The sequence below is a fragment of the Arachis stenosperma genome, chromosome 10 (genome assembly GCF_014773155.1).
Source record: "Arachis stenosperma cultivar V10309 chromosome 10, arast.V10309.gnm1.PFL2, whole genome shotgun sequence".
Taxonomy (NCBI): Eukaryota; Viridiplantae; Streptophyta; class Magnoliopsida; order Fabales; family Fabaceae; genus Arachis; species Arachis stenosperma.
The window spans coordinates 102522679-102545566 of record NC_080386.1 but is presented as its reverse complement, the minus strand read 5'-3'; the positions used below and the strand labels follow the sequence as shown (position 1 = coordinate 102545566).

At 39.4% G+C, this 22888-nt stretch overlaps 1 non-coding gene and 1 pseudogene across 1 annotated transcript; one reads left to right on the top strand and one right to left on the bottom strand.

Moving 5' to 3' along the window:
* Nucleotides 1-286: 286 nt before the first annotated feature.
* On the bottom strand, nucleotides 287-762 carry LOC130957407 (heavy metal-associated isoprenylated plant protein 3-like; annotated as a pseudogene).
* A 20674-nt stretch (nucleotides 763-21436) lies between these two features.
* Nucleotides 21437-21544, top strand: LOC130959105 (small nucleolar RNA R71). The gene has a single exon (XR_009078200.1). It is a non-coding gene; the product is annotated as a small nucleolar RNA R71 (small nucleolar RNA).
* Nucleotides 21545-22888: the final 1344 nt, after the last annotated feature.

Sequence of the window (22888 nt, the reverse complement as noted above, 5' to 3'; positions counted from 1 at the left end):
TACATTGATTTGATTCCACATATAATATATATATTTTTAACCAATTTACATTGTCTAAACAAATTAAACAGCTGTGAAAGTGGGGAGAGATTCCAATTTTTTTTGTCATTTACAATGGCATTATAGCTAATAACAAATCCTGATTTGGAGTATTAGTTACTTTTAATCACAAGTCACAAGCATTAAAAAAAAAAAAAAAAAAAGCTTCCGTGGAAAAGGAAAATAGAGTGTCTCTATTGGGTATCCCTAAAGAGCATGATGATAACCATGATGACGATGAGGATGATCACATGAGAGAGCAAGCATGTGGGTTCTCATCACTGAAGATCTGAGGTGGTGGTGGTGGTGCATGCAAGTGAAACTGCTCCGGGTACGTATACACAGGCATATAGCTGTAACCGCCATGATGATGTGGATGCATAACAGGAGCATATCCATATCCATATGCAGATGGAAATAGAACATGTGGAGCTGCCATATACTCCATTCTATATTCTGCTCCATCATCATCATTTCTTCATTATTATTATTACCACCACCACCACCGCCTCCCTTGTTCTTGCCATCACCGCCACCACCACCACCATTGTTCTCCTTGTTGTCTGGTTTCTTAGGTGGGACCACCTCCACCTTCCTCTTGAGCTTCTCCGTTAGATTCGCAGCCAGAGCCTTCACGTCCATGGTCCCCTTCACTGTCACCGTAAATAATATAATAGTCATCTTGTGACCATCTTCTCTAAATACTAAAGCTGTTACTTGCATGGTTCTTTGACAGCTAAAAAGACTTATCCTACTAGGTGAGATTCATCAATCAAATGACACAATACGTTTTTCTTGATATCCAAAATAGTTCAAACAATTTTTATTATTCCAACATATTTATCATGTTCCCTTCTTTCATTTAAGGTTCATCTCAAAAGGCCAGGGAAAAACCTTCATGTTTGTTTTCTCTCTTAAGTATTGCTGAGTACCTAAGCACCAAGATACAGGTTAGGTTCTTGCATTAAGTGCTTCTAGTAGAGGGAAATGCAGGTACATATACATTAAAATTTACAGTTTTACATGAGAAATACAATTTCAAGTGAATTTCAAAGGACAGTGCTTCATCTTTCATTTGGAGAAGTCTATTTTAGCCTTGGTCTTGTTGCATTGGTGAGGCTTTATTTCTTCGTAAATTACATTTTTGTTTCAAAATATGATTTTTTTTTTATTGAAGATATATAATATAAAGTTCAAATTTATCCATGCTTGCAATCAAAGTGCTTTGGAGGAGGCAGTTGGGAAATGTTTAGATTCAGATATGGGCTTTTGGTGATATTTAAATTCAACAATTATTATGCTTGCCTTATTGACTGATATCAAGATTCCATTTTATATTGTTGTCTTGGGATCCTTAACTTCCGTAGATATGATCTGCCGTCTGGCAGACTTTTCAACCACACAATTTATCACAACAACATTCCGCCCAGAGCTTGTGAAAGTTGCTGACAAGATCTATGGAGTAACGCATAAAAGCCGGGTTAGCCGTGTTAATGTTGTATCCAAGGACGATTGTCACGTTTTTGGACACACTCCAACGCTACCGTACCGACACTCAGACTTTTTCAACCTCTTGAGCTAAGATCAAGTCAGCCTAATCCTCAATACTTAGCAAAAAAGCTAAAAACATAAAAGAACACAAGAGAAATGAATCTTTGGTGAAAAGAACACTTTATTACCCAAGTGTTGGTTACAAATGATTCACACAGCTTACACTAACTCTCACCTTCTATTTATAGCCATCCACCTCCTCAATCGATTGTTAAGATTAAATCTAATCAACGGTCCAGATTAATCATCCAGAACCTTCTTTACAAATATCTATCCTACCACAACTTTCTAAATGTTTCGAGATTATTCCATACCACTCTTTATACTTCTATATACATCTACACTCTTCTAGAATACTCTCTGACCTTCCAGAGTCTTCTAGAACCTTCTAGGATATTCCGGGACCTTCTAGGACATTCTAGAATATTCCGGAATCATATAGAGTATTCTTAAATACTCCAAAAAATTATACAAACACTGTTAAATTTAACCTTTTAAAATTTACCGTGACATTCTTCCCCACCTAATACGCAGATGTCCTCGTCGCGTTCTGTTCATGATAGTGCCGTAGGTGTTATTGGAATTGCCACAAATCTTCACGAGTTTTCCAGCTAGCTTCGGTTATCGGGAGTCCTTTCCACTTGATCAAGTATTGGATACTTGGTGGTACTCCTCTTCGTCGCACGGTGCGATTAGCTAAGATCTCTTTGATTTCTTTATCAAAGGATCTAATCACCACGGGCGGAGCACGACTCGAGTTACCTCTACTCGGTTCATCTTAGTCTTCATGATATAGTTTAAGCATACTCACATGGAAGACCGGGTGTATCTTCATAGAGTGAGGGAGTTGTACTTTGTAAGCAACCTCCCCAACATGTCCAATGATCTCAAATGGCCCTTTGTATTTACGGATTAAACCCTTATGAACCTTGCAAAAGGCTTTGAATTATTGTGGAAGAAGTTTAATCATTACCTTATCTCCCACTTGATAGCTTGCATGCCTCCTCTTTTTATTTGCTCATTTCTTCATCCTCTTTCCAGCTTTGTCGAGGTAAGAATGAGTAACATTTGCTTGTTCTTCCCATGACTTAATCATATGATAAGCTCCAGGGCTCTTCCTTGAGTAAGAGGAAGAAAAAGAGTGAGGTGTAAGCGGCTGTTGTCCAGTCACAATCTCGAATGGGCTCTTCCCTGTAGACTCACTCCTTTGTAGATTGTATGAGAACTGAGCAATGTCTAGGAGTTTTATCCAATCCTTCTGATTAGCGCTTACAAAATACCTCAAGTAACACTCAAGTAAGGGATTCACTCTCTTAATCTGCCCATCGGTTTGAGGATGGAAGCTTGTTGAGAAATGAAACTCCGACCCAAGAAGTTTGAATAGCTCTGTCTATAGTCGTCCAGTGAAGCATGGATCTCGATCACTAATGATGCTCTTAGGCAATCCCCAGTATTTCACCACATTCTTGAAGAATAGCCGTGCTGCTTCCTCTGCAGTGCAGTCAGTAGGGACGGGTATAAAGGTAGCATACTTTGAAAATCGATCCACTACCACGAGAATTGATCTAAACCCCTCGGATTTCGGTAAGACGGAGATGAAATCTAGAGAGACACTTTTCCACGGTCGCCCTGATGGAGGCAGAGGTTCCAACAACCCACTTGGTGTCTTGTTTCAATATTATATTGTTGGCACACAAGACAAGTCTTAACATAGCTCTCCACTTCATCTCTCATTTGAGGCCAATAATAAGAAGATTTAATGAGTGATAAGGTCCTTCGCTGACCTTGGTGACTAGCCCACTTGGTGTCATGGCATTCTCTTACCAACTTTCTTCTCAGATTTTCCCACCTAGGAATGTATAGTCTTCTCCTTTTTGTGTAGAGAAGGTCATTTTCTAACCAAAATCTTTTGCTCTTACCTTCTCTAGCCAATTCCACCAACTTCTTGGCTAATGGATCGTGATGCAACCCTTCCTTGATGGTATGCACAATATTTCTTTCAACCATAGAAATGGCTGCCAACTCAGCCTTGCGACTCAATGCATCTGCTACCACATTAGTCTTGCCTGACTTGTATTCAAATTCGAAATAAAACTCAGCTAAGAAATCTTGCCACCTAGCTTGTTTGGGGCTTAACTTCTTTTGAGTTTGGAAGTAGCTTGTAGCTACATTGTCTGTCTTGACGATGAAGTGTGAACCAAACAAGTAGTGACGTCAAGTTCTCAGACAATGTACCACCGCAATCATCTCCTTCTCTTGGACAGTGTATTGCCTCTCTGTATCATTCAACTTACGACTCTCAAAGGCAATAGGATGTCTTTCTTGCATCAGAACTCCTCCAATAACGTAGTCAGAAGCATCAGTGTGGACTTCAAACACCTTTGAGTAGTCGGATAGTGCTAGTACTGATCCTTCTATGATAGCAGCCTTCAACTCATCAAAAGCCTTTTGACACTCTTTTGACCATTCCCAAGAGCGATTCTTCTTGAGAAGATCAGTTAATGGTGCAGCCTTGGCAGAGTATCCCTTGATAAACCTCCGATAGTAATTAGCTAACCCAAGGAATGACCTCAATTCAGATACCTTGTTTGGAGGTTTCCATTGTTTGATAGCCTTCACCTTTCCTTGATCCATGCAGAGAATTCCACCTTTAATGATGTGTCCCAAGAAGTGGACTTCATCCATTGCAAAGGAACACTTTTCCTTCTTGTTCAATGCTCGATAGTCGATGCATAGTCTCAATGAATGATCATGCTTCTTTTGGAACAAGACTGGTGCGCCATACGGTTCCTTCGATGGACAGATGAACCCATCATCTAGCAAATCCTTGAGTTGTTTCTTCAACTCCCCGAGTTTTGGCGGTGGCATCCTATAAGGTGTTGAGGCGGGCGGCTTTGCTCCTGACTCCAATTCAATCTTGTGGTCTACCTTCCTCCTAGGTGGTAGTTGTTTTAGCAACTCGGGAGGCATCACATCCTTATTTTCTTCAAGGACTTCCTTGATTTTGGGAGGAACGTCTTCTCTTTCGAATGTTGACTCATCTTGTAATAGAGCCAAATATGTAATCTCTCCCTTCTTGAACCCTTTCTTGAGTTGCATAGCAAAGTATTGGTGGTCCTCAAACTTTAGAGACTGTAGGGACCATGCATGGAGACTCTTTCTCCATGACGCATACTACGTTGTAGTATGGCATAGGTATTATATTTGCCTTCCTTTACAAATCAAACCCGATGACTATTTTAAAATCATCCATGGGTGCTACTGAGAAATCTACAAAGCCCTTCCAAGAACCAAGAGTCATCTCAACCCCTTTTTCTACTCCCTTAAGGGGTTCACCTTTGGTGTTCACATGTTTGAACCAGCCATTTTTTTGGTGATCTTCAACCTATGCCTCTTTGCTTCATCAGGCGTGATGAAGTTGTGTGTAGCACCAGTGTCGATCATAGCCATGACAGATTTTTCATTGATAAAGGTTTTGACATACATCAAGCCTTTCTTTTCTGCAGTGCTTGCCTCTTTGTCCTTCACAGCATTTATGTGTTGGATAGATCCAACACACTCAGTTACTTGAGTTTGAGCTTCTCGTTCCTCGGCGATAGATGCCAGAGTCCCTAGCTTGGGACAATCCTTCATTTGGTGTGGTCCCTTGCACACGAAGCATCCTCCTTTGGGCACGAAAACCTTCTTCTTTTCTCCGTACCCTTTCTTTGAAGAGTATTTTCCTTCCTTCTTGGTTGAGAAACTCTTCTCCTTATCTCTCCCACCTTTAGCATAACTAGGCTTGGAGGAAGGCTTGGGTTTAGAGTCTCCCCTATGATACTCAGTGAGTGATTCGGCCACCACGATGGCCTCATCGACATCCTTAACATTCCTTCTTTGTAGTTCTTGTTTGCCCAAAGTTGGAGTCCATCAACGAAGAAGAACAATGCATCCTCTGATGCTAAGTTGGGGATTTGAAGTGTGAGAGTAGTGAACTCCTTTACATAGTTTCTATTCGTACTCTTGTGCTTCAACTCCCTCAACTTCTTCCTTGCTTCATAAACCACATTCTCAGGGAAGAATTGTCTTTTCAACTCCCTTTTGAAATCTTCCCATGTGGCTATGTTGCAAGTACCCTTTTCCATATCTATGCACTTTCTCCTCCACCACAAGGTAGCATTATCAGAAAAGTAGAGAGCTGTAGTGTGTACCTGATGAGCGGATAATTTATACGCTTTTTGGCATTGTTTTTAGATAGTTTTTAGTAAGTTTGAGCTACTTTTAGGGATGTTTTCATCAGTTTTTATGTTAAATTCACATTTATGGACTTTACTATGAGTTTGTGTGTTTTTCTGTGATTTCAGGTAAATTCTGGCTGAAATTGAGGGACTTGAGCAAAACTCTGAAAAAGGCTGACAAAAGGACTGCTGATGCTGTTGGAATCTGACCTCCCTGCACTCGAAATAAATTTTCTGGAGCTACAGAACTCCAATTGGCGCGCTCTCAACGGCGTTGGAAAGTAGACATCCAGGGCTTTCCAGCAATATATAATAGTCTATACTTTATTCGGAAATTGACGATGTAACTTGGCGTTGAACGCCAAGTTCATGCTGCTGTCTGGAGTTAAACGCCAGAAAAACGTCATGATCCGGAGTTGAACGCCCAAAACACGTCATAACTCGGAGTTCAACTCCAAGAGAAGCCTCAGCTCGTGGATTAATCAAGCTCAGCCCAAACATACACCAAGTGGGCCCCGGAAGTGGATTTATGCATCAATTACTTACTCATGTAAACCCTAGGAGCTAGTTTATTATAAATAGAACATTTATCTATTGTATTAGATGTCTTTGATCATTCGGTCTTGTGACCACATGGGGGCTGGCCATTCGGCCATGCCTGAACCCTTTACTTATGTATTTTCAACGGTGGAGTTTCTGCACACCATAGATTAAGGGTGTGGAGCTCTGCTGTACCTCAAGTATTAATGCAATTCCATTGTCTTTTATTCAATTCTCTTTTATTCTTATTCCAAGATATTCATTCGTACCCAAGAACATGATGAATGTGATGATAAGTAACCCTCATTATCATTCTCACTTATGAACGCACGTGATTGACAACCACTTCCGTTCTACATGCAACAAGAGCTTGAATGTGTATCTCTTAGAATCCCCAACAGAATCTTCGTGGTATAAGTTAGATAGATGGCGGCATTCATGAGGATCCGGAAGGTCTAAACCTTGTCTGTGGTATTCCGAGTAGGACTCTATGATTGAATGACTGTGACGAGCTTCAAACTCCTGAAGGCTGGGCGTGATGACAAGCGCAAAAGAATCAAGGGATTCTATTCCAACCTGATTGAGAACCGACAGATGATTAGCCGTGCTGTGACAGAGCATAGGAACGTTTTCACTGAGAGGATGGGATGTAGCCATTGACAACGGTGATGCCCTACATACAGCTTGCCATGGAAAGGAGTAAGAAGGATTGAGTTGAAGCAGTGGGAGAGCAGGCGTCCTTGAGCCATACAGTATCTCCATATGCTTATCTGAAATTCCTACCAATGAATCTGCATAAGTATTCTTATCCCTTTTATTTATTTTATTTATCCAATTTAATTCCATTTGACTCTATGATTCCAATCACTAACTGAGATCTACAAGGTGACCATAGCTTGCTTCATACCAACAATCTCTGTGGGATCGACCCTTACTCGCGTAAGGTTTATTACTTGGACGACCCAGTACACTTGCTGGTTAGTTGAACGGAGTTGTGTCCACTCGTGCCAAATACCTAAATTCCACAATTTTACAATGAATGCAAATCAAAGAATAGTGATCACAATTTCGTCCACCAAGTTTTTGGCGCCGTTGCCGGGGATTGTTCGAGTATGGACAACTGACGGTTCATCTTGTTGCTCAGATTAGGTAATTTTCTTTTCAAAAAGTTTTCAAAAATTTTTCTTTAATTTCCATTTTTTTCAAAGAATATTTTCGAAAAAAAATTAATAAAAATACAAAAAAATTAGAAAATCATAAAAATCAAAAATATTTTGTGTTTCTTGTTTGAGTCTTGTGTTAATTTTTAAGTTTGGTGTCAATTGCATGCTTTTAAAAATTTTTCTTGCATTTTTCGAAAATCTCATGCATTCATAGTGTTCTTCATGATCTTCAAGTTGTTCTTGACAAGACTTCTTGTTTGATCTTGATGATTTCTTGTTTTGTGTTGTTTGTTGTTTTTCATGTGCATCTTTGCATCCATAATTTCCATGCATTAAAAATTTCTAAGTTTGGTGTCTTGCATGTTTTCTTTGCATCAAAAATTTTTCAAAATTATGTTCTTGATGTTCATCATGATCTTCATAGTGTTCTTGGTGTTCATCTTGACATTCATAGCATTCTTGCATGCATCTTGTGTCTTGATCCAAAATTTTCATGTTTTGGGTCATTTTTGTGTTTTTCTTTAAAAATTTAAAAATCAAAAAAATATCTTTTCCTTATTTCCCTCCAAATTTTCGAAATTTTGGGTTGACTTGGTCAAAAATTTTCAAAAGTAGTTGTTTCTTACAAGTCAAGTCAAAATTTCAAATTTTAAAAATCTTATCTTTTCAAAATCTTTTTCAAAAATCATATCTTTTTCATTTTTTTTATAATTTTCGAAAATTTCAAAAAAAATCTTTTTCAAAATATTTTCAAAATCTTTTTCTTATCTTTTATATCTAATTTTCGAAAATTAACTAACAAGTAATGTGATTGGTTCAAAAATTTGAAGTTTGTTACTTTCTTGTTAAGAAAGGTTCAATCTTTAAGTACTAGAATCTTATCTTGTAGTTTCTTGTTAGTTAAGTAATTTTAAAAATTAAATCTTTTTCAAAATATCTTTTTCTTAAAAATCTTTTTATCTTTTTATCTTATCTTTTTCAAAAACTTTATCTTTTTCAAAATTTGATTTCAAATCTTTTATCTAACTTCTTATCTTCTTATCTTTTTCAAAATTTGATTTCAAATCTTTTTCAATCAACTAACTATTTAACTTTTTGTTTGTTTTTTTTCTTTTTCAAAACCAACTAACTACCTATCCTTCTCTAATTTTCGAAAATATCTCATCTCTTTTTCAAAAATTCTTTTTAATTGTTTTAAATTTTAATTTTAATTATATTTTATCTTTAATTTTCAAAAATCACTAACCACTTTTTCAAAATCATTTTCGAAAATTTTCTATCTCTCCTCTTCTTCTATTTATTTATTTATTTACTAACACTTCTCTTCACTTCTCTTCATCTCAAATCACCACCTCTATCCTTACCCATTCTTCTTCACTCTTCTTCCCTTTCTTCTTCTACTAACATAAAGGAATCTCTATACTGTGACATAGATGATTCCACTTTCTTTTCTTGTTCTCTTCTTCCCTATATGAGCAGGAACAAGGAAAAAGACAAAAGCTTCCACCTCTGAGTCATGGGAGATGGAAAGACTAATATAAGCCGTCATAGCTCAGTGGTAGAACATGTGGCTGCAAATCAAGAGATCCCTGAGATACCTCAGGGGATAAATTATCCTCCACACAACTATTGGGAGCAAATAATGATAAAAACACCAAAATCACTAGGGATCATGCAACAGAAGCAAGGAAGAGACATAAAGGAGCTCAAAAAGTACCATTGGATCTTCAAGAAGGCGCCACCCTCACTCAGGTGGACTCATTCCTTGTTCTAAAATTTTTTTTCCTGCTTTTCATTTTTTTTATATGTTTATCTACTTCATGATCATTAGTATGTAGTAACTATGCCTTAAAGATTATGAATAATTCCATGAATCCTTCACCTCTCTTAAATGAAAAATGTTTTAATTCAAAAGAACAAGAAGTACATAAATTTCGAATTTATCCTTGAATTTAATTTAATTATATTGATGTGGTGACAATACTTTTTGTTTTCTGAATGAATGATTGAACAGTGCATATGTCTTTTGATATTGTTGTTTATGAGTGTTAAAATTGTTGGTTCTTGAAAGAATGATGAACAAAGAGAAATGTTATTGATGATCTGAAAAAAATCATGAAATTGATTCTTGAAGTAAGAAAAAGCAGTGAAAAAGCAAAAGCTTGTGAAAAAAAATGGCGAAAAATTGAGAAAGAAAAAGAAGGAGCAGTAGAAAAAGCCAAATAGCCCTTAAAACAAAAAGGCAAGGGTAAAAAGGATCCAAGGCTTTGAGCATCAATGGATAGGAGGGCCCAAGGAAATTAAATCCAGGCCTAAGCGGCTAAATCAAGCTGTCCCTAACCATGTGCTTGTGTCATGAAGGTCCAAGTGAAAAGCTTGAGACTGAGTGGTTAAAGTCGTGATCCAAAGCAAAAAAGAGTGTGCTTAAGAGCTCTGGACACCACTAACTGGGGACTCTAGCAAAGCTGAGTCACAATCTGAAAAGGTTCACCCAGTCATGTGTCTGTGGCATTTATGTATCCGGTGGTAATACTGGAAAACAAAGTGCTTAGGGCCACGGCCAAGACTCATAAGTAGCTGTGTTCAAGAATCAACATGTTTAACTAGGAAAGTCAATAACACTATCCGAAATTCTAAGTTCCCAGAGACGCCAATCACTCTAAACTACAAAGGAAAAAGTGAGATGCCAAAACTGTTCAGAAGCAAAAAGCTACAAGTCCCGCTCATCTAATTATAATTAATATTCATTTGATATTCTGGAATTTATAGTATATTCTCTTCTTTTATCCTATTTGATTTTCAGTTGCTTGGGGACAAGCAACAATTTAAGTTTGGTGTTGTGATGAGCGGATAATTTATACGCTTTTTGGCATTGTTTTTAGATAGTTTTTAGTAAGTTTGAGCTACTTTTAGGGATGTTTTCATCAGTTTTTATGTTAAATTCACATTTCTGGACTTTACTATGAGTTTGTGTGTTTTTCTGTGATTTCAGGTAAATTCTGGCTGAAATTGAGGGACTTGAGCAAAACTCTGAAAAAGGCTGACAAAAGGACTGCTGATGCTGTTGGAATCTGACCTCCCTGCACTCGAAATGGATTTTCTGGAGCTACAGAACTCCAATTGGCGCGCTCTCAACGGCGTTGGAAAGTAGACATCCAGGGCTTTCCAGCAATATATAATAGTCTATACTTTATTCGGAAATTGACGACGTAACTTGGCGTTGAACGCCAAGTTCATGCTGCTGTCTGGAGTTAAACGCCAGAAAAACGTCATGATCCGGAGTTGAACGCCCAAAACAAGTCATAACTCGGAGTTCAACTCCAAGAGAAGCCTCAGCTCGTGGATTAATCAAGCTCAGCCCAAACATACACCAAGTGGGCCCCGGAAGTGGATTTATGCATCAATTACTTACTCATGTAAACCCTAGGAGCTAGTTTATTATAAATAGAACATTTATCTATTGTATTAGATGTCTTTGATCATTCGGTCTTGTGACCACATGGGGGCTGGCCATTCGGCCATGCCTGAACCCTTTACTTATGTATTTTCAACGGTGGAGTTTCTGCACACCATAGATTAAGGGTGTGGAGCTCTGCTGTACCTCAAGTATTAATGCAATTCCATTGTCTTTTATTCAATTCTCTTTTATTCTTATTCCAAGATATTCATTCGTACCCAAGAACATGATGAATGTGATGATAAGTAACCCTCATTATCATTCTCACTTATGAACGCACGTGATTGACAACCACTTCCGTTCTACATGCAACAAGAGCTTGAATGTGTATCTCTTAGAATCCCCAACAGAATCTTCGTGGTATAAGTTAGATAGATGGCGGCATTCATGAGGATCCGGAAGGTCTAAACCTTGTCTGTGGTATTCCGAGTAGGACTCTATGATTGAATGACTGTGACGAGCTTCAAACTCCTGAAGGCTGGGCGTGATGACAAGCGCAAAAGAATCAAGGGATTCTATTCCAACCTGATTGAGAACCGACAGATGATTAGCCGTGCTGTGACAGAGCATAGGAACGTTTTCACTGAGAGGATGGGATGTAGCCATTGACAACGGTGATGCCCTACATACAGCTTGCCATGGAAAGGAGTAAGAAGGATTGAGTTGAAGCAGTGGGAGAGCAGGCGTCCTTGAGCCATACAGTATCTCCATATGCTTATCTGAAATTCCTACCAATGAATCTGCATAAGTATTCTTATCCCTTTTATTTATTTTATTTATCCAATTTAATTCCATTTGACTCTATGATTCCAATCACTAACTGAGATCTACAAGGTGACCATAGCTTGCTTCATACCAACAATCTCTGTGGGATCGACCCTTACTCGCGTAAGGTTTATTACTTGGACGACCCAGTACACTTGCTGGTTAGTTGAACGGAGTTGTGTCCACTCGTGCCAAATACCTAAATTCCACAATTTTACAATGAATGCAAATCAAAGAATAGTGATCACAATTTCGTCCACCAGTACCTTTATTGCTTCTTCGACCATCCCTTGGCCTTCGAAGTACCTCTCTATTTGTCATAGGAAGTTCTCCACCTCGCGAGCGTCCCTTACGCCCTTGAACTCCTTTGACTTGGGGAGATCAATCTTTGTCGTCTCCCTTAGAATGGTTGGTCGAGATTTTGCCTCCTCGAACCAAACTCGAACTTCCTCAAATAGCTTTAAGAAATTCTCAAGCTTCTCTTCGATTTGGAGCATGCTTTCTTTGAAAGAATCTAGTTCTCCTCTAGGCTCACTTGAAGAACGGACCTTCTTGCCTACCCATTGAGAAGGAATAGCATTCCTTCCCCTTTGAGACTCAACATGCTCCATGGTGATACTAGAAACCATACCCACAAGCGACTTGTGCTCCCTCTCGAACCTTGCTCTGATGCCAAAATTGTCACGGCCTTGGATACACTCCAACGCTACCGTGCCGGCACTCGGACTTACTCAACCTCTTGAGTTAAGAAAGCTAAGAACATAAGAGAACACAAGAAAAAGGAAGCTTTGATGGAAAGAACACTTTATTACCCAAGTGTTGGTTACAAATGATTCACACACCTTACACTAACTCTCACTTCCTATTTATAGTCATCCACCTCCTCAATGGATGGTTAAGATTAAATCTAATCAACGGTCTAGATTAATCATCCAGAACCTTTTTTACAAATATCTATCCTACCACAACTTTCTAAATATTTCTAGATTATTCCATACCACTCTTTATACTTCTATATACATCTACACTCTTCTAGAATACTCTATGACCTTTCAGAGTCTTCTAGAACCTTCTAGGATATTTCGGAACCTTCTAGGACATTTTAGAATGTTCCGAAACTATCTAGAGTATTCTCAAACACCCCAAAAAACTATACAAACACTGTTAAATTTAACTTTATAAAATTTACCGTGACACGATGCTCTAGAATTTATCGAGCATGATCAGATGCAAAATGCTGAATAAGGTTAGAGAACCTCATAACATTTCTGCTATGGTGTTAAAGGTTTTGAAAATAACATGAAACGTTTTTATAATAGCTGCGGCTGAATAAGGTTAGAGAACCTCATAACATTTCTGCTATGGAGTTAAAGGTTTTGAAAATAACATGAAACGTTTTTATAATAGCTGCGGCTGTTGATCTTGCTAGGATGGAAAATTTTTCTTCTGGTGGCACTTAGTGACTATTGGTATTCTACTAAACTAACTCACGCTATATATAGGGAGAGGTCCAAGTGAGAGGAGTGCTTTTATGAGAGAAATAAATTTGGGTTATATCTTTTACATCAATGGTCAAGACTAAAGTTGCATGTGAATTCTTAATTGGTCATATGGTCTTTTTAACAATTCTTAATCTTGACTATCTATATATGGTTATGTGGTCCAGATTATATACATATATAAGAGATTTATTTAGCAAGAGTAGTAGTCTTATATGAATGCGAGAGGCACAAATCCAGACTGCAAATTATAGCCATATATGGATAGTTAGGATTAAAAGATGTTAAAAAGTCATTTAGCACCTAAAAAACTCATTCCATCTATCTATCAATCAATCAATTTTATCTATATAAAAGTTGATACCAAAGTCATTCTATATTCAACTAATTACATGTAGATTTTTTAAAATTTTACCATAGCTCTCCACTTCATCTCTCATTTGAGGCCAATAATAAGAAGATTTAATGAGTGATAAGGTCCTTCGCTGACCTTGGTGACTAGCCCACTTGGTGTCATGGCATTCTCTTACCAACTTTCTTCTCAAATTTTCCCACCTAGGAACGTATAGTCTTCTCCTTTTTGTGTAGAGAAGGTCATTTTCTAACCAAAATCTTTTGGTCTTACCTTCTCTAGCCAACTCCACCAATTTCTTGGCTAATGGATCGTGATGCAACCCTTCCTTGATGGTATGCACAATATTTCTTTCAACTATAGAAATGGCTGCCAACTCAGCCTTGCGACTCAATGCATCTGCTACCACATTAGTCTTGCCTGACTTGTATTCAAATTCGAAATAAAACTCAGCTAAGAAATCTTGCCACCTAGCTTGTTTGGGGCTTAACTTCTTTTGAGTTTGGAAGTAGCTTGTAGCTACATTGTCTGTCTTGACGATGAAGTGTGAACCAAACAAGTAGTGACGTCAAGTTCTCAGACAATGCACCACCGCAATCATCTCCTTCTCTTGGACAGTGTATCACCTCTCTGTATCATTCAACTTACGACTCTCAAAGGCAATAGGATGTCTTTCTTGCATCAGAACTCCTCCAATAGCGTAGTCAGAAGCATCAGTGTGGACTTCAAACACCTTTGAGTAGTCGGATAGTGCTAGTACTGATCCTTCTATGATAGCAGCCTTCAACTCATCAAAAGCCTTTTGACACTCTTTTGACCATTCCCAAGAGCGATTCTTCTTGAGAAGATCAGTTAATAGTGCAGCCTTGGCGGAGTATCCCTTGATAAACCTCCGATACTAATTAGCCAACCCAAGGAATGACCTCAATTCGGATACCTTGTTTGGAGGTTCCCATTGTATGATAGCCTTCACCTTTCCTTGATCCATGCAGAGAGTTCCACCTTTAATGATGTGTCCCAAGAAGTGGACTTCATCCCTTGCAAAGGAACACTTTTCCTTCTTGTTCAATGCTCGATAGTCGATGCATAGTCTCAATGAATGATCATGCTTCTTTTGGAACAAGACTGGTGCGCCATACGGTTCCTTCGATGGACAGATGAACCCATCATCTAGCAAATCCTTGAGTTGTTTCTTTAACTCCCCGAGTTCTGGCGGTGGCATCCTATAAGGTGTTGAGGCGGACGGCTTTGCTCCTGACTCCAATTCAATCTTGTGGTCTACCTTCCTCCTAGGTGGTAGTTGTTTTGGCAACTCGGGAGGCATCACATCCTTATTTTCTTCAAGGACTTCCTTGATTTTGGGAGGAACGTCTTCTCTTTCGAATGTTGACTCATCTTGTAATAGAGCCAAATATGTAATCTCTCCCTTCTTGAACCCTTTCTTGAGTTGCATAGCAGAGTATTGGTGGTCCTCAAACTTTAGAGACTGTAGGGACCATGCATGGAGACTCTTTCTCCATGACGCATACTACGTCGTAGTATGGCATAGTGGTGCGCGAAATTGTGAACAATACTTTTTCACAACTCTCATAATCCCCGGTAATGGCTCCAGAAACTGGGTGGCTCAATACCATGGCATTACACAACTTCGCACAACTAACCAGCAAGTGCACTGGGTCGTCCAAGTAATACCTTACGTGAGTAAGGGTCGATCCCACGGAGATTGTTAGCATTGAAGCAAGCTATGGTCATCTTGTAAATCTTAGTCAGGCAAACTCAAATGTATATGATGATGAATGAAAATAATATAGAAGATAAAGATAGTGATACTTATGTATATCATTGGTGTAAGAGCTTCAGACAAGTGTATGAAGATGCCTTCCCATCCGTCTCTCTGCTTTCCTACTGCCTTCATCCAATCCTTCTTACTCCTTTCCATGGCAAGCTTGTGTAGGGTTTCACTGTTGTCAGCAGCTACCTCCCATCCTCTCAGTGAAAGCGATTGCATATGTCCTGTCACGGCATAGCGGAATTCAGCTGTCGGTTCTCGGTCAGGCCGGAATAATATCCATTGATACTTTTGCGTCTGTCACTAACGCCCTAGCCTGCTAGGAGTTTGAAGCACGTCACAGTCATTCAGTCATTGAATCCTACTCAGAATACCACAGACAAGGTTAGACCTTCCGGATTCTCTTGAATGCCGCCATCAGTTCTTGCCTATACCACGAAGACTCTGATCTCACGGAATGGTTGGCTCGTTTGTCAGGCGAGCACTCGGTTGTCAGGCGATCAACCATGCATCGTGCAATCAGGAATCCAAGAGATATTCACTAAGCCTCAGATGCTTGTAGAACAAGAATGGTTGTCAGTCACCTTGTTCATGGGTGAGAATGGTGATGGGCGTCAATCATCACCTTCATCATGTTGAAGAACAAGTGATATCTTGGACAAAGAACAAGCGGAATTGAATGGAAGAACAATAGTAATTGCATTAATACTCGAGGTACAGCAGAGCTCCACACCTTAATCTATGGTGTGTAGAAACTCCACCGTTGAAAATACATAAGCATAAGGTCTAGGCATGGCCGAATGGCCAGCCTCCCAAAGAGGGTTCAATCATCAAAACATGATCAAAAGCTCTCCCTCGATGTTTCTATACAATAGTAAAAGGTCATACTTATAGAAAACTAGTACATAGATGAGTAAATGACATAAAAATCCACTTCCGGGCCCACTTGGTGTGTGCTTGGGCTGAGCAATGAAGAAATTTCGTGTAGAGACTCTCCTTGGAGTTAAACGCCAGCTTTAGTGCCAGTTTGGGCGTTTAACTCCCAATTAGGTGCCAGTTCCGGCGTTTAACGCTGGAATTTCTTGAGGTGACTTTGAACGCCGGTTTGGGCCATCAAATCTTGGGCAAAGTATGGACTATTATATATTGCTGGAAAGCCCAGGATGTCTACTTTCCAACGCCGTTGAGAGCGCGCCAATTGGGCTTCTGTAGCTCCAGAAAATCCACTTCGAGTGCAGGGAGGTCAGAATCCAACAGCATCTGCAGTCCTTTTCAGTCTCTGGATCAGATTTTTGCTCAGGTCCCTCAATTTCAGCCAGAAAATACCTGAAATCACAGAAAAACACACAAACTCATAGTAAAGTCCAGAAAAGTGAATTTTAATTAAAAACTAATAAAAATATAATAAAAACTAACTAAATCATAACAAAAACATACTAAAAACAATGCCAAAAAGTATACAAATTATCCGCTCATCACAACACCAAACTTAAATTGTTGCTTGTCCCCAAGCAACTGAAAATCAAATAAGATAAAAAGAAGAGAATATGCAATGAACTCCAAAAACATCTATGAAGATCAGTATTAATTAGATGAGCGGGGCTTTTATCTTTTTGCCTCTGAATAGTTTTGGCATCTCACTCTATCCCTTGTAATTCAGAATGATTGGCTTCTTTAGGAACTTAGAATCCAGATAGTGTTATTGATTCTCCTAGTTAAGTATGATGATTCTTGAACACAGCTACTTATTGAGTCTTGGCTGTGGCCCAAAGCACTCTGTCTTCCAGTATTACCACCGGATACATACATGCCACAGACACATAATTGGGTGAACCTTTTCAGATTGTGACTCAGCTTTGCTAAAGTCCCCAATTAGAGGTGTCCAGGGTTCTTAAGCACACTCTTATTTGCCTTGGATCACAACTTTATTTCTTTCTTTTTTTTTTTTTCGTTTGCTTCCTTTTTTTCTTTCTCTCCTTTTTTTTTTTTTGTATTCACTGCTTTTTCTTGCTTCAAGAATCATTTTTAATGATTTTTCAGATCCTCAGTAACATGTCTCCTTTTTCATCATTCTTTCAAGAGCCAACATTCATGAACCACAAATTCAAAAGACATATGCACTGTTCAAGCATACATTCAAAGAACAAAAGTGTTGCCACCACATCAAAATAATTGAACTATTATAAAATTCAGAATTCATGCAATTCTTTCCTTTTCAATTAAGCACGTTTTTATTCAAGAAAGGTGATGGATTCATAGGACATTCATAACTTTAAGGCATAGACACTAAGATACTAATGATCACAAGACACAAACATGGACAAACATAAAGCATAAAAATCGAAAAACAGAAGAATAAAGAACAAGGAAATCAAGGAACGGGTCCACCTTAGTGATGGCGGCTCTTTCTTGCTCTTGAAGATCCTATGGAGTGCTTGAGCTCCTCAATGTCTCTTCCTTGTCTTTGTTGCTCCTCCCTCATGATTCTTTGGTCTTCTCTAATTTCATGGAGGAGAATGGAGTGTTCTTGATGCTCCACCCTTAGTTGTCCCATGTTGGAACTCAATTCTCCTAGGGAGGTGTTTAATTGCTCCCAATAATTTTGTGGAGGAAAGTGCATCCCTTGAGGCATCTCAGGGATCTCATGGTGAGAGGGGTCTCTTGTGTACTCCATCCTTTTCTTGGTGATGGGCTTGTCCTCATCAATGGGGGTATCTCCTTCTATGTCAACTCCAACTGAATAACAGAGGTGACAAATGAGATGAGGAAAGGCTAATCTTGCTAAAGTGGAGGTCTTGTCCGCCACCTTGTAGAGTTCTTGAGCTATAACCTCATGAACTTCTACTTCTTCTCCAATCATGATGCTATGAATCATGATGGCCCGGTCTATGGTAACTTCGGACTGGTTGCTAGTGGGAATGATTGAGCGTTGTATGAACTCTAACCATCCTCTAGCCACGGGCTTGAGGTCATGCCTTCTCAATTGAACCGGCTTTCCTCTTGAATCTTGCCTCCATTGTGCGCCCTCTTCACATATAGTTGTGAGGACTTGGTCCAACCTTTGATCAAAGTTGACCCTTCTAGTGTAAGGATGCTAATCTCCTTGCATCATAGGCAAGTTGAACGCCACCCTCACACTCTCCGGACTAAAATCCAAGTATTTCCCCCGAACCATAGTGAGATAATTCTTTGGATTCGGGTTCACACTTTGGTCATGGTTCTTTGTGATCCATGCATTGGCATAGAACTCTTGAACTATCAAGATTCCGACTTGTTGAATGGGGTTGGTGAGTACTTCCCAACCTCTTCTTCGGATCTCATGGCGGATCTCCGGATATTCACCCTTTTTGAGTGAAAAGGGGACCTCGGGGATCACCTTCTTCAAGGCCACAACTTCATAGAAGTGGACTTGATGCACCCTTGAGAGGAATCTATCCATCTCCCATGACTCGGAGGTGGAAGCTTTTGCCTTCCCTTTCCTCTTTTTAGAGGTTTCTCCGGCCTTGGATGCCATAATGGTTATGAAAAAGCAATGCTTTTACCACACCAAACTTAAAATGTTTGCTCGTCCTCGAGCAAAAGAAGAAAGAAGAGAGTAGAAGAAGAAGAAATGAGGAAGAGGGGGAAGGTGATGTGTTCGGCCAAGAAGGGTAAGAAAGGGTGTTTAGGTTGTGTGAAAATGAAGGGTTGAAGAAGGGTATATATAGGAGAGAGGGAGAGGGTTGTTCGGCCATTTGAGGGTGGGTTTGGGTGGGAAAGTGGTTTGAATTTGAAGGGTGAGGTTGGTGGGGATTTATGAAGGATGGATGTGAGTGGTGAAGAGAAAGATGGGATTTGATAGGTGAAGGGTTTTTGGGGAAGAGGTATTGAGGTGATTGGTGAGTGGGGGAAGAAGAGAGAGAGTGATGGTGGGGTCCTGTGGGGTCCACAGATCCTGTGGTGTCAAGAAAAAGTCATCCCTGCACCAAGTGGCATCAAAATCCACGTTTTGAGCCATTTCTGGCGTTAAACGCCGGGCTGGTGCCCATTCCTGGCGTTTAACGCCAGGTTGTTGCCCTTTACTGGCGTTTAACGCCAGTCTGGTGCCCCTTTCTGGCGTTAAACGCCCAGAATGGTGCCAGACTGGGCGTTAAACGCCCAACTGCTAGGCTTACTGGCGTTTAAACGCCAGCAGCTTCTTCCTCCAGGGTGTGCTGTTTTTCTTCCTGTTTTTCATTCTGTTTTTGCTTTTTTCATTATTTTTGTGACTTCTTATGATCATCAACCTACAAAAAAAAATAAAATAACAAAAGAAAATAGTTAACTATAAAACATTGGGTTGCCTCCCAACAAGCGCTTCTTTAATGTCATTAGCTTGACAGAGGACTCTCATGGAGCCTCAGAGATACTCAGAACCGTGTTGGAACCTCCCAACACCAATCTTAGAGTTTGAATGTGGGGGTTCAACACCAAACTTAGAGTTTGGTTGTGGCCTCCCAACACCAAACTTAGAGTTTGACTGTGGGGGCTCTGCTTGGCTCTGTTTTGAGAGAAGCTCTTCATGCTTCCTCTCCATGATGATAGAGGGATGTCCTTGGGCCTTAAACACCAAGGATTCTTCATTCACTTGAATGATCATTTCACCTCTATCAACATCAATCACAGCCCTTGCTGTGGCTAGGAAGGGTCTGCCAAGGATGATGGATTCATCCATGCACTTTCCAGTCTCTAGGACTATGAAGTCAGTAGGGATGTAATGGTCTTCAATCTTCACCAAAACATTCTCTACAAGTCCATGAGCTTGTTTTCTTGAATTGTCTGCCATCTCTAATGAGATTCTTGCAGCTTGCACCTCAAAGATCCCTAATTTCTCCATTACAGAGAGGGGCATGAGGTTTACACTTGACCCTAAGTCACACAAGGCCTTCTTGAAGGTCATGGTGCCTATGGTACAAGGTATAGAAAACTTCCCAGGATCTTGCCTCTTTTGAGGCAGTTTCTGCCTAGACAAGTCATCCAGTTCTTTGGTGAGCAAGGGAGGTTCATCCTCCCAAGTCTCATTTCCAAATAACTTGTCATTTAGCTTCATGATTGCTCCAAGGTATTTAGCAACTTGCTCTTCAGTGACATACTCATCCTCTTCAGAGGAAAAATACTCATCAGAGCTCATGAATGGCAGAAGTAAGTCCAATGGAATCTCTATGGTCTCATTTTGAGCCTCAGATTCCCATTGTTCCTCATTGAGGAACTCAGAGGAGATTGGTACACGCCCACTGAGGTCTTCCTCAGTGGCGTCCTCCTCCTCTCTTTCCTCTCCATATTCGGCCATGTCTATGGCTTTGCACTCTCCTTTTGGATTTTCTTCTGTATTACTTGGGAGAGTACTAGGAGGGAGTTCAGTAACTTTCTTGCTCAGCTGTCCCACTTGTCCTTCCAAATTTCTGATGGAGGACCTTGTTTCATTCATGAAACTTTGAGTGGTCTTTATTAGATCAGAGACCATTGTTGCTAAGTCAGAAGTATTCTGCTTAGAACTCTCTGTCTGTTGCTGAGAAGATGATGGAAAAGGCTTGTTATTGCCAAGCCGGTTTCTTCCACCATTATTATTGAAACCTTGTTGAAGTCTCTCTTGATTCTTCCATGAGAAATTGGGGTGATTTCTCCATGAAGAATTGTAGGTGTTTCCATAGGGTTCTCCTAGGTAATTCACCTCTTCCATTGAAGGGTTCTCAGGATCATAGGCTTCTTCCTCAGATGAAGCCTCCTTAGTACTGCTTGGTGCATTATGCATTCCAGACAGACTTTGAGAAATCAAATTGACTTGTTGAGTCAATATCTTGTTCTGAGCCAAAATGGCATTCAGAGTATCAATCTCAAGAACTCCTTTCTTCTGACTAGTCCCATTGTTCACAGGATTCCTTTCAGAAGCGTACATGAATTGGTTATTTGCAACCATTTCAATCAATTCTTGAGCTTCTGCAGGCGTCTTCTTCAGATGAAGAGATCCTCCAGCAGAGCTATCCAGAGACATCTTGGATAGTTCAGAGAGACCATCATAGAAAATACCTATGATGCTCCATTCAGAAAGCATGTCTGAGGGACATCTTCTGATTAATTGTTTGTATCTTTCCCAAGCTTCATAGAGGGATTCTCCATCCTTCTGTCTGAAGGTTTGGACTTCCACTCTAAGCTTACTCCATCTTTGTGGTGGGAAGAACTTTGCCAAGAAGGCATTGACTAGCTTTTCCCAAGAGTCCAGGCTTTCCTTAGGTTGAGAATCCAACCATATTCTAGCTCTGTCTCTTACACCAAAAGGGAATAGCATCAGTCTATAGACCTCAGGGTTAACCCCATTAGTCTTGACTGTGTCACAGATTTGCAAGAATTCAGCTAAAAACTGATGAGGATCTTCCATTGGAAGTCCATGGAACTTGCAATTCTGTTGCATTAGAGAAACTAATTGAGGCTTAAGCTCAAAGTTGTTTGCTCCAATGGCAGGGATAGAGATGCTTCTCCCATAGAAATCAGGAGTAGGTGCAGTAAAGTCACCCAGCACCTTCCTTGCATTGTTGGCATTGTTGTTGTTTTCGGCTGCCATGTGTTCTTTCTTCCTTGAAGAATTCGGTTAGGTCCTCTAAAGAGAGTTGTGCTTTGGCTTCTCTTAGTTTTCTCTTCAGGGTCCTCTCAGGTTCAGGATCAGCTTCAACAAGAATGTCTTTGTCTCTGCTCCTGCTCATATGAAAGAGAAGAGAACAAGAAAATATGGAATCCTCTATGTTACAGTATAGAGATTCCTTGAAGTGTCAGAGGAAAAGAGAAATAGAAAGAAGAAGGAGAAGAAGAATTCGAACTTTATTAGTTAGAGTTCGAATTGTGCATTTAGAAGGAGTAGTACTCCATAAATAGAAGGATGTGGGAAGGAGGGAAGAGAATTTTCGAAAATTCAATCAAAAGATTTTGAAAACATTTTGAAAATTTGATTGGTAATTTTCGAAAATTCAAAGTGAAAAGAAATCAATTGATTTTTGAAAAAGATTTTGAAATTAGAAATCAAAAAGATTTGATTGAAAACTATTTTGAAAAAGATGAGGTTAAAAAGATTTGATTGAAAAGTTATGGTTTTAAAAAGATGTGATTGAGAAGATATGATTTGAAAACAATTTTAGAAGATATGATTTGAAAACAATTTGAAAAGATATGATTTAGAGAATTAATGACTTGCCTAACAAGAAAAGATATGATTCAAACATAAAACCTTTCTTAATAGAAAAGGCAAAAAATGTTCAATCAAATCATTAATTGTTAGTAAGTATCTTTTAAAAAAGAAAGAAATTGATTTTGAAAACATTTGATTGAAAAGATATGATTTGAAAAAGATTTGATTTTGAAAAACTTTGAAAACTTGAAAAAAATTGATTTGAAAACGAAATCTTCCCCCTAGCACCATCCTGTCGTTAAACGCCCAGAATGGTATCCATTCTGGCGTTTAACGCCCAAAATGCACCCTTTTTGGGCGTTAAACGCCCAACCAGGTACC